General features: G+C 35.5%; 1 protein-coding gene across 2 annotated transcripts in view; it reads left to right on the plus strand.

The window, feature by feature from the left end:
- EDIL3 (EGF like and discoidin domains 3) overlaps positions 1 to 20,922 on the plus strand; it is a 396,995-nt gene that overhangs the window by 270,136 nt on the left and 105,937 nt on the right. The window lies entirely within an intron of this gene.

Consider the following 20,922-nt stretch of genomic DNA (forward strand, 5'->3'; position numbering starts at 1 on the left):
GCAGTAGAGACTAAAAATCTACGGAAGAGCATGATCAAAGAAACTAGGTGAGATTCTGGGGAACATGATATAGAAAATCATGACTTGTGTATAGAGGAACATGTTCTAATTAAGTGTATGAGTTAAGTATGTATGAAGACTCATACATACTAAAAGATTTGGGGCTTATTCCAGGGAGCTATTACAGAATTTTGATTTAAATAGTTGAGCTATTTTGTTTACTATGTATTTTGAGTCAGGGGTAATTTTTAATGTGGAAATCCATGATTTGACATTATTAGGTGCAGTGTATAGGGATTGCTTTACAGGAATTTAATAGAATGAGAAATTGATTTATGGCCAAGTAACATGACTTCCTTACCTTAGGAACTAGGCTAAAATCTCCTTTAGATATTTCCTTTGTTCAGGTTTCTTATGAATTTTTACATATCCTACCTATATACATTTCTTTTACCTATATGGCTCCATGTGGTTACCTGATATTGTTTTGTTTTATGCATTTATTTTTGCATGCATTTGCAGAAATTGCTTCTTAAATTACACTTGATTTTTCTACATGTGCAAAGAGAATTCCAGATAGTGGCTATGGCATATCTATACAGTTTTGATCCCAGAGTAATGAAGATAAAATTAAGGTTTAAAATAGATGCAGAACAACAAAAAATGCTTATCTTCTTATTGTTAAAAATTGTTGCGGAGACCATTTTTTTTAAATCACCCTAGTGGACTGTTACCATCTGTGGGATTGCAATCATGATAAAACTCTGGAAATTAAGATTCGTAGCAGAAATTACAGAATGATGTGAGACAGTGTCACAAAATTGCGTTGGGGTTTCTGTTTGGCAAATTATGTTTGCGAGCTTCAGTCATTGCCATGTTTTGATAAACCATAAATAACATACTTTTGCAAAGTTTTCTCTGAGAAACACCTTATTAATGTTTCATGTCCTGACTCTTCACTTACTGTGTCCCAGTTTATTGCCCACTTAACTTACACATCATTCTGCCTTTCAAAGTATGAATTAACTTTAAGTTCTCTTTATCCCAGGAATTATAGGTAGAAATAACCTCAATGGAACAGGACATTGGTTGACTCTTAGAGAAATTTAGATTAAATATAACTTTGTTAACTTAAGTAATTTATTTTATTTTATTTATTTTTTAAGTTGAATAATTTAATACCGCTTTTATTTTTAAGGGGGGTCTATCATTATTATTTTTTATTGTTATTATTTTGCTTTCAGTCTGAAGATGATAATGAACTCTCAGAGAAAAGCAATATAAGTAAATAAGAAGGCTTTTATATTAAATGAAAAAGTCTTATGTATAATGGAGGGAAAACTGAAAACTCTCAATTGTCATTTTAATAAGTATTCTGAGATTATGTTCAAAGTTATTACATTATGTTACTGCATTCTTTCATAACATCTTATTTTCTGAGTTATTTGTTTAAAAGAAAAAGTGTATCCCTTTCTTAAAGGAAAATCATATCTAAGAGACTCTGGGAAGTCTACTCATGTACCCAATTTTCTGTCTGAGCATTATTAATTTCCCTTGTCACTTAATTCTTTTGTTTATCTTCAGTACTTCAAATGAAACATTTGAGTACTTTGCTTAAACTCACTTATAATGAGCACAGTATTCCCTTACTCTTTCAGGTGTATGACACACATTAGTATTCAATTCCATTTTCTTCCTTGTCTAGGTGAAATAAAAATTGAAATTGCCATTTTAAATTTACACACTCAGTGGGCAATTATTGAAAGTACCACAACGTTTATAATTGGTTTTGGATTTAAAGGGTTAGTGCAATAAATACAGTTAAACAAAACCTTTTTCCCCGATTTTCAAGTTTTTCTGACCTTATATTCCTTACCTACATTTTTTTTCCAACTAATAAATAACCACCACATTGAACGTTGACTAGTTCATTAGCATCTTGGAATGTCAATTTCTCTTTCTGACTGATGTATTAGAAATAGCAACTTTGTATAATTATGGAAATATGTCTTGGGTTATCTTATATAAAAATGTATAAGCTTATTTACTTCTTCTGGGTACTTTGCTAACTGACTAAGGGCTAAAGATAACTATTTGCTATTTATTTTTAAAGATAATTCTTTTATATTCGTTATTTTTCTTTTATAGATACATGCAATAAAATATTATTTTTTTTAATTTCTGAGTTGATTTGTTTTATGCATGTACATTCTTTCTAGAATGCATATATATTACATTTCCAGCTGGTCATTTATTCATCCATGCAACAAACATTTACTAAATGACTGTCTCCTCTGTAGTCTCTGCTCTACTAGGCACTAGAAGAAAGACAGCACTTTCCTTCAAGATGTTCTGAATCTAGGGGCACCTGGGTGGGCAGTTGGTTAAGCGGCCAACTCTGGATTTCAGCTTAGGTCATGATCGCAGGGTCCTAGAGTTGAACCTAGTGTCGAGCCCCACGTCAGACTGTGCTTAACAGGGAGTCTGTTTGAAGATTCTCTCTCTCCCTCTCTCTCTGCCTCTCCCCCTGCTCTTACTCTCTCTCTCTCTAAAATAAATAAATAAATCTTAAAAAAAAAAAAAAAAAAGATGTTCTGAATCTAGGATATAGTAAAGTGAACAAGGTAAATGTAACTATTATATATATATATATATATATATATATACCAGTATATATATATTATATATATATATACTGGTCTTACGTCATCTACTCACCCTTTCATTTGAACCATAATATTTTATTATATTTGAACAGCCTATTCTAATAAAACTTTTGTTAAATGGAAAGCTGGTTTAGCATAATATTTATAGAACATGAGGAGAGGAATTGGCATTATACTAGGTATTACATGGCTATATTATTACATGCTGATCTGTTTGATGGGTATACCAAAGCGAAGTCATAATTTTCCTTTGAAAGTTAATTTACCAGTAGGTGTCAGTACAAGTATTTTATCACTGAGAAAAATAGGCTTTGATCTTTCCCTTTTAAATAATTCATTACTCTTTCAAAAAATGTGAGTATGATCTTAATATGTTCCTTTTCTATATGCCACATATTTTTTGTGTGGGGAGAGATCATTACTCCTCAAACTTTAATGTGCACAGGGATCTTTTGGGTTACTGAGTAAAAATAGAAACTTCTGGATTGCCTCTCAGACCTACTGCAGGTCATCGTCAGACTACACTGAAAAAATATGTCTGATCAGCTCATAAACCCTGGATTTGGTCTTCCCGAGATACATTAAAAAATAAATAAAATTAAATAACAAATAAATAAATAAACAAACAAACAAACAAATAAATAAGTAAAATTAAAATAACACTTTTGCTTGATGATCTGGTCACTTTGTTGTTGGAACTGCAACTGTAGTTGTGATAACTGTATAGGGTAGAAAGAGAGTAAAGAACAGTGAAGGAAAATGAGGAAAGATAATGAGAAATATGTGACCCACAAAAGTTCTCTAAACTGGATGGAGGCAGAACCATGTTAGATATCCTAGGCAGAAGTGCACCCAGCTTTAGCAGCAATTCATAACAAGCATCATTCATTAGTCATAAAATCTTTAAGAATTTTCAGCAACTATTGTTCCTAAATGGCTATAGATTCTCTTTGTTGTTGGAAAATTTAAAATATCCCAAAGCAAGACTATCTGACTTCTGTATTTCAAACAAAATAATAGTTACTGCGGAATACATGGGCCCAAATGAGAATTATATGAGCACAAGTTGAGTTACAGATTCATATTTCTGGAGTACACATTTCATACATGGTTGGTTTTTTTTTTTTTTTAATCTTTGTGAACAGTAGGATTGAAAATGCAGCAAAAAACAGAGTAATCATCTATGTCATTTCAAAAGCCTGTATGTAATGTGTGTGAAACTCTTGGTACTTATAGACAGCTGGAGCTCCTTGAGATACAAAAACCATTTTCAGAAACATAGATTTTAAGAGGTAGATTTTTCTTTCATTTTCAGGTTGTTTTCTAGTTACAGAACCTGAATTACATAGAATCCAATCTATCTTTACTACTTCTTCATTCAAGTAGAAAATGGCTTAGCCTGTCTTTTTCCTTAAAAAAGCTACTTTCTCAGATACACTGCCATCCATACTAAACTCCTCTGTAAGACTAATGACATCTGAACATTAATGTGTTGCTGGGTGATTGTCTAGTGATCTCTTTTTATAAACAGGAATCCTAAATGGAAAATTGCAGTTTTTCTTTAAGTTGTTTATTAGAAGTAGCCTTTCATACATAGTTGTGTGTGTTTTGCAATATTTTTAAAACATTACCTTTTAAATTAAATATTACTTTTTTATTTTTCAAAACAAAAAGATACTTAGCATTAAGAAAAAAATGATTGGATGTATCTGTACTGAAAAATAATATATTTAGTTTATTTATTTGGTCATTTACAGCATTTATACTAATACTAATACATATTGCTTTCTGATGTGCTTTAAAGGATGTGTGTTGGATCTTAACTCCAGATTCTATGAGCTATGGAATGTATGATTAACAATATAGCAATTGTTCTCTAATTTGAAAGAAGCTGTATCTCGAATCTCTTCTTTTTGCTCTAAGCTGCTTCCTCTCTGACTTTCGGCACCAGACCTAGATTTCTTGCTGTTCCTAAATTTCATCTGCCTGTTTTCTGCTCCTGTGCTTAGGCACATACCCTTCCTACTTCATCTATTCACCATCTACCAGGCTTCTGTAAGTTCAGATCCTTCATTCCATTCTGTATAATGTGATTCCTGGAATTCCTGCTTTTTATCTCCAAAGATAGAAGTGACCACACTGGGGGCACCCAGTGGCTCAGTTGGTTCAGCAGCCAACTCTTGGCTTTGGCTCAGGTCATGATCTCAGGGTTGAGATTGAGCCCCCCCACCCCCCCCCGCCCCTGCCCCATATCAGTTCAGCGCTCAGCAGGGAGTCTGCTTGAGATTCCCTTTCCTTCTCCCACTGCCCCTCCCCATGCCCCGTGCACACTCTTGCTCTCTCTCCAATATAAATAAATAAATCTTAGGAAAAAAAAGTGACCACACTGTCCTTTTTTCCCACTCTGCCAATTATATATGTTAGTCACCAGCAGGTAACATTCTCTATGGTCATTGTTTACCTTTCTCCTATCTTGTAAGCCACTTGAGAGTACGAATTACACCTAATTTAAGTCTATTTCCATAGCACCTTGAATAAAAAGCAAAAACATTTAGATGCAAATAATTGATCGATAGAATAGAAAATATTGAACAAAGTAAGTGGAAGAGAGATAGTTTCTGTTTTTGCATGGTAATTATACTGCACTGAGTGGTGCTGAGAGTGCCCCCAACTCAGTTCGCTCTCTGTGTTCAGATGTTACAAACTTTCATGTGAACTGTGCCATTTTAGCACAATTCCTTTGGTGCCATGTGTGGTATGTCTACCCACAGTATAGGGAAAGCCTCACCCATCTGGGCAGCAGAGGAATCAGAATTTCTGCAAATCCTGATGACCGATACCTTTCTCTGTAATCACTGCAAACCACCTTTATAAGCAACATTAGATAGACATGGGTAATATTTGTAAGGTGTTCTCTAGGAAGTCTGGTAATTAAGCCTTGAATACCAAACACCAAAATTTTCATCTTCTCCTATCCCGCTTAAGTGTTTCCTGAAATGCTAAAAATTAAATGTTTGTTTTAGCTTCTTGCACATTTTTATAAATTTATTATATTCACACAAGAATTTGAAACTTTAGACAATTGTTGTTGCTAAAGTAACCATATCTTCTCTTTCTAAGATTTATTTGCTCTAGTAAAACAAGCTTTTAAAATACTAGTATCTCTCTAGCTTATGTAATTTGTAATTTTTACCCTTACAGAAATGTCAAAAACATACAAACTATACCTTATTACTATTATTCATAAAATATGGAATGTAAAGAGTTATAGGAAATTGTTTTTTTTTTATTATGTTATGTTAATCCCCATACATTACATCATTAGTTTTTGATGTAGTGTTCCATGATTCATTGTTTGTGCATAACACCCAGTGCTCCATGCAGAACGTGCCCCCTTTAATACCCATCACCAGGCTAACCCATCCTCCCACCCCCCTCCCCTCTAGAACCCTCAGTTTGTTTTTCATAGTCCATCGTTTCTCATGGTCCGTCTCCCCCTCCGATTTTCCCCCCTTCATTCTTCCTACAGGGAATTGTTTTAGCACAATTTTTAGCATCTATTAAACTCTGAGTAGATAATTCAGTGAGCCACCCGTATATACAAGGCTGTTTGATTGTATTTGCTACACATTTTGGCCATGAGGGAAACATTTCCAGCTTAACTTTTGTATTTAGACAGGTTAAGATTTTAAATGCCTTGTAGTTCATTCAGTTCCCATTATCTTGTGACTATTACCAGAGCGATTTTTTAGTTTATGATACTGTTAAGAATGAACTAGAGATAATCTGAATTAATTGAAAGTAATGACTTGCTATTGTCATGAAAAAAAAATAGAACAGTCAACATTTAGAATTTCTCGTTTTACAATGTCCCCGATCACATTCGTGGCAAACTTAGGTCGGTTTCCTCTTCAGATCTCTCCACGTGACCATCTAGTCAGCCTCTGGGCTGTTTCTTCCAGTTTCTGGCCCTAGGACTAAAGGAGGGTAACTGAGTTCCAGTCATCTTTCAGAGTTTCTTATTGTAGCTTTTCTTTTACATTGCTTGATGCACTCCTCATAATCCTGTGATTGTGAATCCAGCTTCACCGAAGGTGTTAAACCCGCTCATGAGAACTGCTGATGGGAAATGTGGTTTACGAATTAGAGTCAGCCACGGCGTCCAATGCAACAATTGTCCCTCATAGGGTGAGGACAGAGAGCCTCTGGCAGCCTGTCCTGAGTCCTTAGAGGTGAGAAATGCAGAGAAGCAGGGGGAAAAGTGAGAGTCTGAGCTAAAGGTTTGATTGTCTCTTCATGTTTATCTTCTGTGAACCAGTGGGATTACTGTTTGGATTGGGCTGAAGGAATCCCTTATTTCCACTGTAGACACTGAACAAATTTGTTCTGCCCCAATGCCTTACTGAAAACCCCCTTGTTTTGAAAATGTGACCAAGTACAGAGCCAGCTAGCCTGATCCTGAAAGCTTTATTTTCTTGAGACAGTAATTAATTTGAAAACATTTTGGTTTGGGGGAGTTTGTTGTTTAAAACTAACTGAATGTGTTAGGCTTAAGTGTAGAAAAAAAGTTACTATATTCACTTATAGTTAGGTTACAAGTGAGTCTCATTAGCAATAGTATTATATATTAGCTTTAAAATAATCTAACAGCTAGCACTGTGTGCTATTACAGTTGCTTTACATATACTGACTACCTATTTCCAGGTAATTGGTATTGTTCTTATCCCCATTATTCAGGTGGGGAAATCTAGGCACAGAAAAGGAAGCTGTCCAAATTCACTAAAATAGTAGGTTGCATGCTTGCGATTTACACACAGGGAGCTTGTGTGAGAGGCCAGCGCCAGACTACTCATAACCTCTGTACTATCCTTCCTTTGACAGCTCTTGAAAGTTCTCTTTTTCTTTCTTTTTCTTTTTTTTGAAGAAGGGATGGGCACTTGTAGTGGGCCTGAGGGAGTCTAGCATTTTTTTAAGGCTTTATAAATAAGTGCCTGTTGTATCCAATAAAATTTATATTTGCCCATATGCAAGCAATCCACCTCTAGCTGGGACAGCAGTTCTCAAAATTCAACTACATAAAAATTACCTGGAGAGCTGTTTAAATAGGGTCCTCATCCTCAGAGTTTCTGAGTTCATGGGTCGGAGTTGGGACCTAGGACACTATATAATGAACAGACAATCCAGGTGGATTTTGATAGTGGTGATTTTGAGAAAAAAACTAGTGACCATTATGCTAATGGAGCTCACACTAGTCTTCGTGTGAGAGACATACTTCCCCTTGGATGTGCCCCTTTCACTATTGGAAACAATTTAAAAAATTAAGATATCAGAGAACAGTATATTGCTCTTCAAAATGAGACATTGGTGTGAAACATTTTAAAGTAATGGATGGCATCAAAACATCACAAATCCAAGACCTAACTACCTAAGCTGCTTTGGTGATATTTTATTACTAACTTGCGTATATCAATGTCTGCCGTAAGTAGAATCCCCATTCTTCCATGAACTAGATATAGTAAAGCTTAATTGTTTTCATAGGATTTTTGTCTGTAACATGAGGCCTTCAATAATTAAGTCATAATTAAATGGTAAAAGGATTATAAAAAAAATCTATATCCCTATAAGACCAGGCTTTGAATGTTTTATTGTTAAATCCTCAGCTGGGTCTTAGGAGTCTTTAAAGAAGAAATATTTATTTTGTATGCGACCAGAATATAATGAAAACATCAAAAAGCCATTTACATTTTAATTATTAAAGGTGAATTTAGCATATTCGGCATTTTTGAGGATGATGTTAAGGAAGTTATTCCAGAGGGAGAGAGAACAGAATGAACAAAGTCACAAGGGAAACAGAGGGAGCAGAAGGTACATCAGGGACTGGTCTTTACTGAAAAGATGGGTATATGTAGGGGAATAGGAGGATAAAAGTCTGCAAAGGTAAGGCGACACCAGAATGTACAAATACATCAGTGTCCAATGTGGTGGCACTTGATGATTATTGAAGGGTTTTCAGCAGGGTGTTGACCGTGTCAGAACTAGAGTTCAGGAAGATGACCTGTCAGTGGGATGTATTATGAGTGCCCAAAACAATACTGAGTGTTTAGGAGGCAGTTAGTAAAATTTCATCAAATAAACATCGTGCTTAATGCAGAGACAAGCCTAGAAGCAGGCATATCAGTTAGGAGGCTTTTATAGCTAACTGCCCAAGGAGAACCTGAATTACAGTAGCAGCTGTTGAAATAAAATAAAAGATTAAATTGTAAGAGGGCTTGAGGGTGCAGCCCTGATGACTGAATTGTGTGTTAGAGGAGAGGAGGAAGGAAAAAAATTGAGAAAAATTAAACTCTAGGGTTTTGAGCCTAAGCGTGATTTTGGTACCATTAATGGAAATATAGAAATCAGGAAAAGGAGTTGGTGTGGCTGGAAAATGATGAATATATTTTGAGTCTTAATGTTTGATTTACATGGAGAAAATCCTAACAGTGTCAAGCCTAAAGTTGGAAGAGTGATAGTTTGCTGCTCCGTACAGACCTTGGAAGTAGAGTAAGTGGGCACCACTGCCATGAGACACTTACTTATCCTCATTGGCCACTCGTGGGTCACATGGCCTCACCTAGTGGAATGCAAAGTAAGGTGGTGTCCACTTAGAGTTGAAATAGATATTTGAGGGGCCCCTGGGTGGCTCAGTCAGTTAAGTGCCTGCCTTCCACTCAGGTCATAATCCCAGCGTCTTGGGATCGAGTCCCACGTCAGGCTCCCTGCCCAGTGGCGAGTCTGCTTTCCTTCTCCCTCTCCCTCTGTGATCTCTCTCGCTCTCACTCTCTCTCAAGTAAATAAATGGAAATCTTCAAAAAAAAAAAGAAAAGAAACAGATATTTGAGGGTACAGGTAGGAACCCTAAAATGAAGTATCTTCCCAAAACAGTGGAAGCTTCTTTTTCTTCTAATTCCATTCCCATCAAAACCGTTTATAAGACAACAGTTTACCCGGGAGCACCATTGAGCAGGACCCTCAAGAAGGAAAGAACTGACTTTTGAGCTTCTGAGTAAGTGTAGCCATTCTACATGAATGCTTTGTTCAGGACATTTCCATACCATAGGTTACTTCCATTTTCTCCATGTATTTGTTTTTAATGTTGTTATTGCTGTGGCTGCTACTGTTTTCCCCAGAAGTGATATAGTTAATTAAAACAGTAGCTATTTCAGCCTAACGTTGGTGCACTTAGTGTAGATCGTTTTACTGTGTTGTGATTTTTGGTTCTTAAAAAAATAATAAAGGTCTCCTTTTTTCCACAGATGGGCTCGCAAATTTCTTGCATCTATCATATATTTAATGCTTCAGTAGCTTTGAAGTATTTTTCCTGAGTTCATAATACATAGGCTGTATTTTCATTTCTCAGATTTAAAAAACTGTGTTAAACCCAGGTGTCCTTAGTTTATTACTATCATTAGTGCTGTTAGACGTATAGTGCTGAATGTCAGAAGTAGATGTGAGTTTTTGTATCTTAGTTTTCCTAGCAGGAGCCCAACCTAAGCCAGTATTTTTACATAACAGCAGCTTTCAAGAAGCCCTTAAACTGAAATGTGATGATCATGCAGAACAAAAAAACAAATAAGACATTTTAATATTACCAGTGGATCTTAGTTTTCCTTTTCTTAGGAGCATTAACCCAGATTTGGAAAGATGTACATAAATGTTGAAAGAAGAGTGCATTATCTAATATTTTTTCAGAATGTTTTTGTTAGTTTCAGATCTGTTGCCGATAAACTAGTATTTATTGAGCAGCTACTATTTGCAGAGAGCCATTTGGGCAATAGACAAGTTTTTTGTGCTCATGTGGAGCCTATCTAAGTAGATAAAACATTTTAAATTATCTTATGTGAAAATGTTCTACTTCATTGTATGGACATTTGAGAGGGAAAAAGCTGTTTGATTGAATTCAATGAACAATTGAACTCTTAACTCTGTGCTTTGGGAAGAGTGGAAAATTTACCATGTGAATTACAGCCACATGGGACTTTTTTGAAGTGTACTCCCTTCTGCTTCCTCAGGCTTAGAAAAGTGACTTTGAAAGTGACCTCCAACTCCATTTAAATTAATAAATTCATTCATTTAGCATATTCATTGAGTATTTTCCATGTGCCAATTACTGTTCTAGATGCTGCCTTCTCAAGGAAGCCCCTCACCTTAGACTAAATGTGGTTCTCCTAATATATGTACTATCGCATTTTGTTCTTTTCTTCTTGAGCACTTGTCACAACTTATCCTTAAAGACTGTATCGGAGATTATTATAGGTAAGCTGCTTGAGGGTAGGGGCATTATCTGTTGGCTCACTTGTATTCTCACCAATCCTTATGACTAAATCTTTAATAAATAAAAACAGAATTGTTGTCATAATCAATGTTAGAAATAAAAGTTCTATTTTCCTTTTTTTAAATTTTTATTATTCAAGTAGAGTTGACATACAGTGTCATATTAGTTTTAGGTGCATGACATAGTGATTCGACAATTCCACACATTATACAATGTTCACCATGATTAAGAGTAGCCACCATCTGTCACCATATGACATTCTTATGATATTATTGACTATATTCCTTGTACTTTTCATCTCCATTACTTATTTATTTTATAACTGAAAGTTTGTACTTCTTAATCACCTTCACCTATTTTTCCCATTCCCCTACCTTCTCCCCTCTAGCACCACCAGTTTGTTTTCTGTATTTATGAGTCTGTTTCTGATTGTTTGTTCATTTGTTTTGTTTTTTAGATTCCACATGTAAGTGAAATCATACAGTATTTTTCTTGCTCTGACTGACTTAACCCACTTAACATAGAATATACTCTAGGTCCATCCATGTTGTCACAAATGGCAAGATCTCATTCGTTTTTATGGCTGAGTAATAGTCCATTATATATATGTACCACATCTCTCTCCATTCTCTCAGTGGACACTTAGGTTGCATAAGCAGTTATATTCTATGGTAAACAATATGGTATTCAAGATCAGTGGTCTGGATTCAACTGGCCGCTGTCATTTTGAATACAGTTACTTAACCACCCTAAGATAGAAGTTCTTTATATATAAAGTGACGACAAAAATAGAGTGGCCTCTTAGGATTGTTGTGAGGATTGTATGATGGATGTTTAGTTACATGTTGGTTATATAGCAAGTAATTAATAAATGTACATTCTCACATATTCAAAAATATCCAAGACTTTTAACTCTCTCCCCATATCTTTTTCATCTGTTTCTGTAGCAAGAGGATTAGTGGCTAAGCAATTTTTACCTCAGTTTTATTCTGTAAGATTCTGTATATTCTGTATAAAAATATGTTCTTTTAGGCTGTATTTCCCAACCTCCCGTTCCACTAGCTGTGGCCATGTGATTCACTAGGGCCAAAAGCATATAAGCAAAAGTGTCACATGGTGGTTTCTAGGAGCCTTCCTTCAGATATAGCACCCACATGCCCTCTTCATCCCTTTCTCCATTTTGCTGCTGAGAATTCAAATGCTGCCATCTTGGACAATGAGATCAAGGTTATATACAGTGGCAACAAGATAGAAGGTTCCTGGGGCCCTGATGTATCAGCCCCATCTGCCCAGTCACGTGTTTACACAAGAGAGAAGCCAAGTTCTATCTTATTTAAGCCACTGTTAAGTTGGGTTTTTGTCACAGCTGAACCAAATCATACTTAATATGAGTCTGCCAATAGCATGTTCAGTGTTAGATCCAAGGCAGAATGTTTTAATGCCATAATAATAATGTTTAAGTATTACATATAAATGTAAAGGGACTCATATAAAATGAGGCTGACAGAGCAGATAAGTTTTCAGATTGCTGCAGTAGATGAAAGAGGCCTTTCAGGTGGACAGACATAGAAAAAGAAGAATTCCCTTTTTGTCCAGCCTCACCAGACCTCTCATTATTCCTAAGCATAGTGGGTACTCCACCTTGTACCATATCTCTCTTCCTTTCTCTGAGTCTTTGATGACTATTCAGTCCTGGTATGTGACCTTGGGCAGGCCCCCTGGCATTTCTCGGCCTTGGTTTCCTATTTCCAGTATTAATTGATATTCTCTTTATGTCCGTGACAAGGCATTTGTCCCCTTCTCATTTATATCATTCTATTTTGTTTTGTAGTTAGTTACCTGTGTGTCTTACTCTTTTTGATTACATGTGACAGGTGCGAAAATCTTTTCTGTTTTTACATTTTCCCACTGTATTTGTCATTATGTCTGTAGATTATAGACATGCAAGAAATAATGGACGAATTAAACCCATTTAATGATTATATAGAGGCATAAATGCACATGTGATAATAATCAGAAATACAGCTGGAAAGCTAAGTTGTATGATGTCATAGAGATTTGTGCATGCCACAGTGGAAAACATACATGTTTTAATTTGGGTAGGAGGGAAAAGCCACTGAAGGTTTGAAAACAGTGAAGTGATTTAACAAAGGAACAAATCTATAGTTCAAGCTACCAAAAAAAAAAAAAAAAAAAGATAAGTATAATTTAGTTTGCCTAAATTTGCCTTTACAAATGATACAATCAGTACATTTTTATTTTATTTATTTATTTATTTTTAAGATTTTTATTTATTTGACAGAGAGAAAGACAGCGAGAAAGGGAACACAAGCAGGGGGAGTGGGAGTGAGAGAAGCAGGCTTCCTGCTGAGCAGGGAGCCAGATGTGGGGCTCGATCCCAGGACCCTGGGATCATGACCTGAGCTGAAGGCAGACGCTTAACGACTGAGCCACCCAGGTGCCCCAATCAGTACATTTTTAAAAGATTTCCTAATTACCAACATCTGCTCAGCAAAACTATTATTTTAAAATAATGAGATATGTTCTATTTTCTTCCTCATAAATTTCAAATAATTTAATGTTTTGCTATATAGAATTGTCTGGTAGTGTTGAAACTGTGTTTCTTTGAAAACATGTAAAAATGTTATTTTTCCATGTTATTAAGGAGTTGCTGTTGGACCAGAGTGGTGTGTGGGGAGTAGAATTTCTTCTGTGGTTGGTTTTGTTCTTTGTATATTCCTCTCCTTACTTCTAAGGGAGCAGAGATGACCAAAAAGTCCCCCATCATCTTTCCCTGTTGGCCCATACAGAAGACCAGAATTGTCCAATTAATTTCTTAAGGTTAATATAAAGAACAATGAAATAGTGTATCATGTATATAGAGGAACTTTGAAAAGTAAAATTTAAAAAATGGAGTCTAATGTGCCTAATCCCTGTGAATTAAAGAATCCTTTCGTTCTTTTTCTTGTTTTCCACATTTGGAAGTGAAAATTCAGTTTTGGTCTTCCCTGGACAAAATGGTAAGGATAGCAAACAATCATCAAATGCTTAAAGATGCTAAGTAGGTAAGAGTAACATCATCTTTAATACTCAGACAACCCTGTGAGTTAGATAACACCTCATTACCATTGTATGGGTAAAGAAATTCTGATTTACAGAGGTTAAGAAACTTGCCCAAAGCCATGTTAGGAAGTGTAGTAGGGCACACCTAGCTTACCAGCCTGGCTTTTCAAAAACAAACATCTTGCTATTAAGTGCAGTGATCTACTCCTGCCCTGAAGAAACAGAAATTCAGTTGTTCCTTCTAGTATCTTCTGGGGGAGACAGGCAATTTGGGGTGTTAGCGGTCCTTTTTGCTGATCAGCCCCCAGGAGGCAGGGGCCTGCACATCCTACAGATGTGTGGTACAGGACTCCCAATTCCCAGGGTTTGCTTCTCTTCATTTCTCATCTTTCCAGTTTTTATAGCACTGCCCTTCTCCCCGACACCAAATACTAAGAGGTCCCAATCTCAGCGAGTCCAGTCCCAGATGGTTTGTTATGAAAATCTCTGACCTCAAATTTCAGGATTTATTTGCTTATAAATGTATTCAAAATGTTACAACAGTTTAGGGCATTTTGCCTTCCATGTGTTATTCAAAAATAATTAGATATTAAAGGGTAGTTCCCATAACTCCCATAGAAATACAATGCAAATTACAAATTAATCCTTACTATAGAAATTCATAAGCAAGCAAAAGAACTAAAAGACATTACTTGCTTCTTCTAGGGTGACTTTACTCTAGACTGCAATGAATCTTTTGTATCCGGTGACATTTTAAGAGAGTATGGAATATTGCTAGTGTTTGTCTGATTTGGGATTCATTTTAAAAACCTACTTTCAGCATGTCTGAAATTAGATAATATGGTTAGCCCACTTAGTAACATGCATAGCACCTACCTTTAGGTCTAGAGTAACAATTTCTTCATAAGGAGAAATAACCAAGCACTGTCTAATTTGTCTATTTATACAAAAATTTTGAATCATGGAGTTCTCAAAAAAAAAAAACCATGAAATATAAGTCTATTTTGTTATTGCTCAAGGCCTCTGCTGATATATTCCAATATGGCAATATAACTTAACTTCTGAAATATAGTAATTTAGTTTTATTTTTGCCACACAGATATAAGATTGTACTTATTTAGACTAAAATAAAACCAGAAGAACACAAGGAATATAGAAAGGTAATACTTGATAATCAGTACTACATCTGTGTCCCAGAGCTTTCCAGTCTCACTTGTTAGCCCTCTTATTGTTTTTTTTTTTGGTTAATTCATTCATATTGCATAATGCTAGAAAATAATATCCTGGAAAACTTGCCATCTCTTGTGCTAGAGCATATGTTTACTTTGTAGACTTTTTCTTCAGTACATAAAAATGAAGATTATCATAGTATTCTGCCTTCCACAAGTACTTTTAAGTTTTTATCATGTGATATTTGGTTTTGTCTTGATGTTTAATCGATCCCATGTCAGCTTTTAAAATTTCAGGACACTTGCTGTTCCTACCAATGATACCTTCATAAATGGAAAAGTATAGAATGTTCCCATAGCAAAACTTGGAAATTCTTCTGTTGACATTGTTGTTGTTTGCATGCTACAAATAATACAATGAATTAAGAAAAATCAGAGGGCATGTACTGGGATAGTACATTCTTGTCTGCCTGCTAATCCTTCCCTGTCCTGGATAGGGATACTGGCATCAGGGGACTTGGTTTTAGCTAAGACTATCCGTAAAGTAATTGGATATCCGTTTTTTATTTTTGTTTATATCTGTATGTTGTTATATTGATTTACTCAGCACTGTTCTTAGTCCCATTCACTTTGAAGTCCACTCAGTGAGGTGGTTGAAACAGAAGAGAGCATTCACATGGAAATTCCTCCCACGGAAGAGCTGTTGCCACCTACAGGAATGTAAGAAAGTCAAGTCTTGCCCTCAGCCTCCCCCGTCCCTCTCCCTTTATAGCATACTCACTTGGGCCCCTGTGCTTAGGCATCAAGGATTTTTTTTTTCTTTTGGGGAGCACCTCAGGCTTCTTTGAAAAATAGAGATAAGCAAAGTGACCTTATTTTCATTATTTCTAACGTATTTTTATTGGCGTTAGCATTCCTACTTATGTCTTGACATCATTTTCTCTTTTTATTCCTCTGGTTTCTTCTCTAACTTCTCCTATCTGTGCTTCGTGGTTTCTCTATTTTTCTCCTCCCTCCCTCCCTCCCTTCCATCTTTTTACTGAATCTCTTCAGATTGACGGGCTTTTTATAAACACGACTCCTTTAATTTTTGCCCTAGCCATATGAAGTAACCAAGAAAGAGACAAAAATCTAAAATTCAGAGCATATGAATTAAAATCTATACTTCAGACCATAGGACTTTATTTATGAGGCTTCTACACTCCCTTTATTATATACTATTCCACTGAACTTAATATACAGGTAGAAGTCTTTAAACAAAATAGCCACAGTTCAGTTCACTTCTGAATGTGAAGCTGTGAATGTCAGAGCATGTGAAGAAAGTTTACCCACAGCAAGTACCAAGAAAGAGGAGTACAGTATAGTGAGAATCCTTTAGAAACAGGTGGAAATACAGAGGAAACTGTTATGCTAGGCCAGGACTCTTGGAACAACCAACAGATTACACCCATGACAGTGCATTGCTTCTGTTGCATGTTGTTTAGTGAATGAGGTGTTTCACTTTGATTGGAAGCTTTACCAGGTGCAAGGAGTCATAAAGAGATTATTGTTTTATGTCTGTTCACATGTGTTCTTTTCCCATCTCTTTTTAAAGAAGACAGTTGTATTACTTGAACAGATGTCAAAGCCTGGCCGACACTCAAAATAGTGAAGGACAGTTGAGAAGCCTTCTTATTTGGAGCTTCAGAACTAAATATTTGGTTAGCTAATAAAAATTGATTAAAAAAAAATTTAAATTCTGTTTTATGTTTCCTGGATGAACCACACCCATAAAGCATTAATAATACTTCAGTTCTTATTTTTTTGCTTAAACCTACTGGTGAAGTTATCCAAGCGTAGAATCCTAGATATTAATATCTTAGACAATAGTTCTATTAATATCTTCGATAATAGTTCTATTAATCATTTCTTCTAGTGTTATTGTTTGTTTTCAGTAATTTGCCTTTCTAAGGTTTTTGCAAGCTTTTTCATGTTTTCGTAGGCAAAAAACCCTCCCCTTTCCCAGTTACATTTTAGCAATTATGTTTAACTAAATTACATAATTAAAAAAACAGGCACAACTTGAAAAAAGTTTGGAGAACAAACACAACTGACTCATGGTTAATGTGCAGTTCAGCTGGCAAGAACGTGGGTGGTGGGCCTGACCAAGATAAGCCCAACGTGCCAGGAAGTGTAGAGCAGGGATCATGTTTAACTGTGGGAATGGAGAATGTCAGTTGACTGGGTTTTTGGTGATATGGAGGTTGTTTAAGAGAAAATATATTATAGCAACTATGACCAGTCATGTCAAAACTGTAAGCTATGCACTGTTGCTCTGAGTTGCTCCTTTCATCTTGATATACTTCAAACAAATGCCTTTCTCCTTAGGCATATTCATGGTGCTTCCCCCCACCAAGGCCTCTACAGAAGATGTGAAAGAGGGATTCAGCAAAATACATTAATGAGATAATGTGAAGGAACAGGGGAGTTCCAATTCCCTCTCATTTATAACGAGAAGCTTCTGGTGATAATGTTCCTGTGTTTTTTTGTTTTTTGTTGTTGTTGTTGTTTTTAACCCCTAAGTGACAATCTTTATAATCCAAATATTTAAAACTGCCTGGGACGCTCAAGTTATTTCTCATATCACACAAAACAGATGGTTACCTGAAGCTTTTTGCCTGAAGCTTACTTGTATTCCAAGACCCTACCCAAAAGCCCTCCTAGGAGGATTGTCTTCACTGTGAACTGTGCATGCTTAAATGAGGTTGATTATGAACAATATTGTAAATTTGGAAAAAAAAATACAAATATAACAGTTTAAATGCTATCAGTGCAAAATCATTATTTGGAAATTTCAAAAAAATATCTATACTCACATACTTCCAGATACTTGGTGTTAGGAAAAAGAGCTAATTGAATGGATCACCACCAGAGGTAGAATGCTAGTACATAAAATAAAATCTCTGTTAAGATGAACGTATTATGAATAATGACAATTTACAATTTTAGGTTCTCTAATTTCTCCAATTACATATTTTCTTTATAATAATCATATGTAAAATAATGTTTTTAACTCAATAGAAGGACCTCTGATGTTCAAGTGAAATACTCATTTCTTAAAATTGAAAGGTGGCTATGGTTTGGTGGTTCTTCTTGTAAGTGTGTTTTTCTCTTAGTTTAAGGGTGACTGTATGCATATCTAATATACAGTAACAGCAAATTCCTCATTTTGTATTTTTAACAATTCTAATGATGGAGTCTCATCCTGTCTAGCAGATCCTTTTATTACTTAATCTTTCACCTGATGATTTTATTTATATGATAATCTATAACCCTCATAATTAAAAAAGGAAAAATAAGACTTCAAAAGTTTCTATTCACTACCACTTAGTAATCAATTTAAACAAATTACCTGTTTTATGCAAATTATGAAAACATTGGTATATATAATGATTTCTATAAAACATCAATATTATGTAAGTACTATATATTTATATAATACTGTGATGTGATATGCTATTTAATATTTGAATCTGCATTTTTATATAGAAACTCACAAACCAGGGCACCTGGGTGGCTCAGTGGGTTAAGCATCTGCCTTGGGCTCAGGTCATGATCCCAGGGTCCTGGGATCGAGTCCAGAATTGGGCTCCCTGCTCAGTGGGGAGTCTGCTTCTCCCTCTGCCCCTCACCCTGCTTGTGCTCTCTCTTGCTCTCTCTCAAATAAATAAATAAATAAATAAATATCTTTAAAAACAACAACAAAAAAGAAACTCACAAACTACTGCTTGCATGTGCGTCGATAATCATGAAGTAAATGATCCCTGAGTGTTTGATTATTAACATGATTTTGCTAAGAATAACTATGAATCAGGCATTTATTTTTCTTGCTAATTGATCTTATTAAATTGATTAAATGAGGAGACCATTAAATTGAGTTGGCTTTAATATCTTAGCAGCCTAAGTAAGCAAACCAAAACCTAAGCCTATAATGCCTCAAGGTTAAGAAAGCAAAACCTAAGGACAGCCAATCACAAACAGCTTAACTAGGCTTTCCCAAATAATGCAAGCTATAGCCAATCAAATTTCCTTGCTTTGCTTTAACCTCTTCCCCATAAAAAGTCTCTTCTATAACCCCTATTGGCAGAGCACTCCCAACCACTTCTGGATTGGTGCTGCCCCATTTGAATTGATTCTTGTTCAAATAAACTCTGAAAAAAAATTTAATATGCCTCAGTTTACCTTTTAACAATCTTCAGTTGGGAAATGCTTCCTAAAGTTTTCTCAAACAGGATGGCGCGCCTGGGTGGCTCAGTTGTTAAGCAACTGCCTTTCGCTCAAGTCATGATCCCAGAGTCCTGGGATCAAGCCCCACATCAGGTTCCCTGCTTGGCGGGAAGCCTGCTTCTCCCTCTCCCACTCCCCCTGCTTGTGTTCCCTCTCTCGCTATCGCTGTCAAATAAATAAATAAAATCTTTAAAAATAAATAAATAAATAAAGTTTCCTCAAAAAGGAGTTCTTCCTCTTCCACTTACCAAGCATTACAACATTTAAGAAACTGAATGCTTCTTTTTCAATTAAATAAAATAATAAAGTAATTCCTTTTTGCATACTGTGTCTGTTTGCATTTTATGTTTGGATTATTGTCATGTAGTGATACCAGCTACCAGTCAGACTCACACTTGAATGTACTACTTAAGTATATCACAACTTCTGGTGACAAGCTTGATGTAGAGAAAAACAATTAGCTATTTATAAAACTACTTTTAAAGCCAATGGCTTATTTAATACTAGCTTTCACCTAAATTGCAACCATAAATAATTTTAAGTATGTTATTATATAATAAGTATGTTTGAAATGCTTGTGTACGGTATTTTATACTAGGTAATGAGTCCAGAAAATCCTTTTGTATGTAACCAATACTATTGCATCAGATGGCCATAAGTCATTTTCCTTGAGAAGAGAGGAGTAAATGGAAAGAACCAATGATTCCTTGCCCCATTTAGGGTATCATTTACCAGCACTGATCTGAGGATGAATCTCCTTATTTCTTTGCATTGTTACTCATTCCCCACCTTCCTTCCCATTCCCCTCTCCTTACAGAAACCCAGCCCAGTGGAGCTGATGTGTAACCTGTCATTTCACCCTTCCTATGTTGATTTAGACAAGTGAATTATTGGAAAGTGTGTGATGTTATGTTGTATATGTGTGTTTTTAAATTTACATGAATGGTATTGTGTATATTTCATTGTTCTTTTTCACATATTCTTATGTTTGTTAGATAGCCATATATAAATCCAGTTCATCACTTCTGACTCTTAGAAAGTATGGCTGTGTGTATGTGTGCAAGAGTACACACACATGCATGCATGTGCACACACATACATTTTATATTTTAAATCTGTTATACCTCTAGGGATATTCGCTTAAACTGCCTTCTTTGCTAACATAAAAAAATTCTACAGTAAATATTTGCAGGTATTTCTCATTGAACACTTAGGCAACAACTTTTCAGAGAATAATACCCAGAAATAAGTTGCTTAATTTTGTTAACAACTGACAGACTGAAGTATAGCCGCTCTGTTGACTATAAATCTGTTGACTATAAATTACTATCTTTTATTTAATTAATAGTGAGAGTTTGGCTATTGCTATTTCCTTTTCTCTGAATTGCTTTTTAATATCCTTTGCTCCATGTTCTATTGGTTTCTTCATCGTGTGTGTGTGTGT

The sequence above is a fragment of the Halichoerus grypus genome, chromosome 2 (genome assembly GCF_964656455.1).
Source record: "Halichoerus grypus chromosome 2, mHalGry1.hap1.1, whole genome shotgun sequence".
Classification (NCBI taxonomy): domain Eukaryota; kingdom Metazoa; phylum Chordata; class Mammalia; order Carnivora; family Phocidae; genus Halichoerus; species Halichoerus grypus.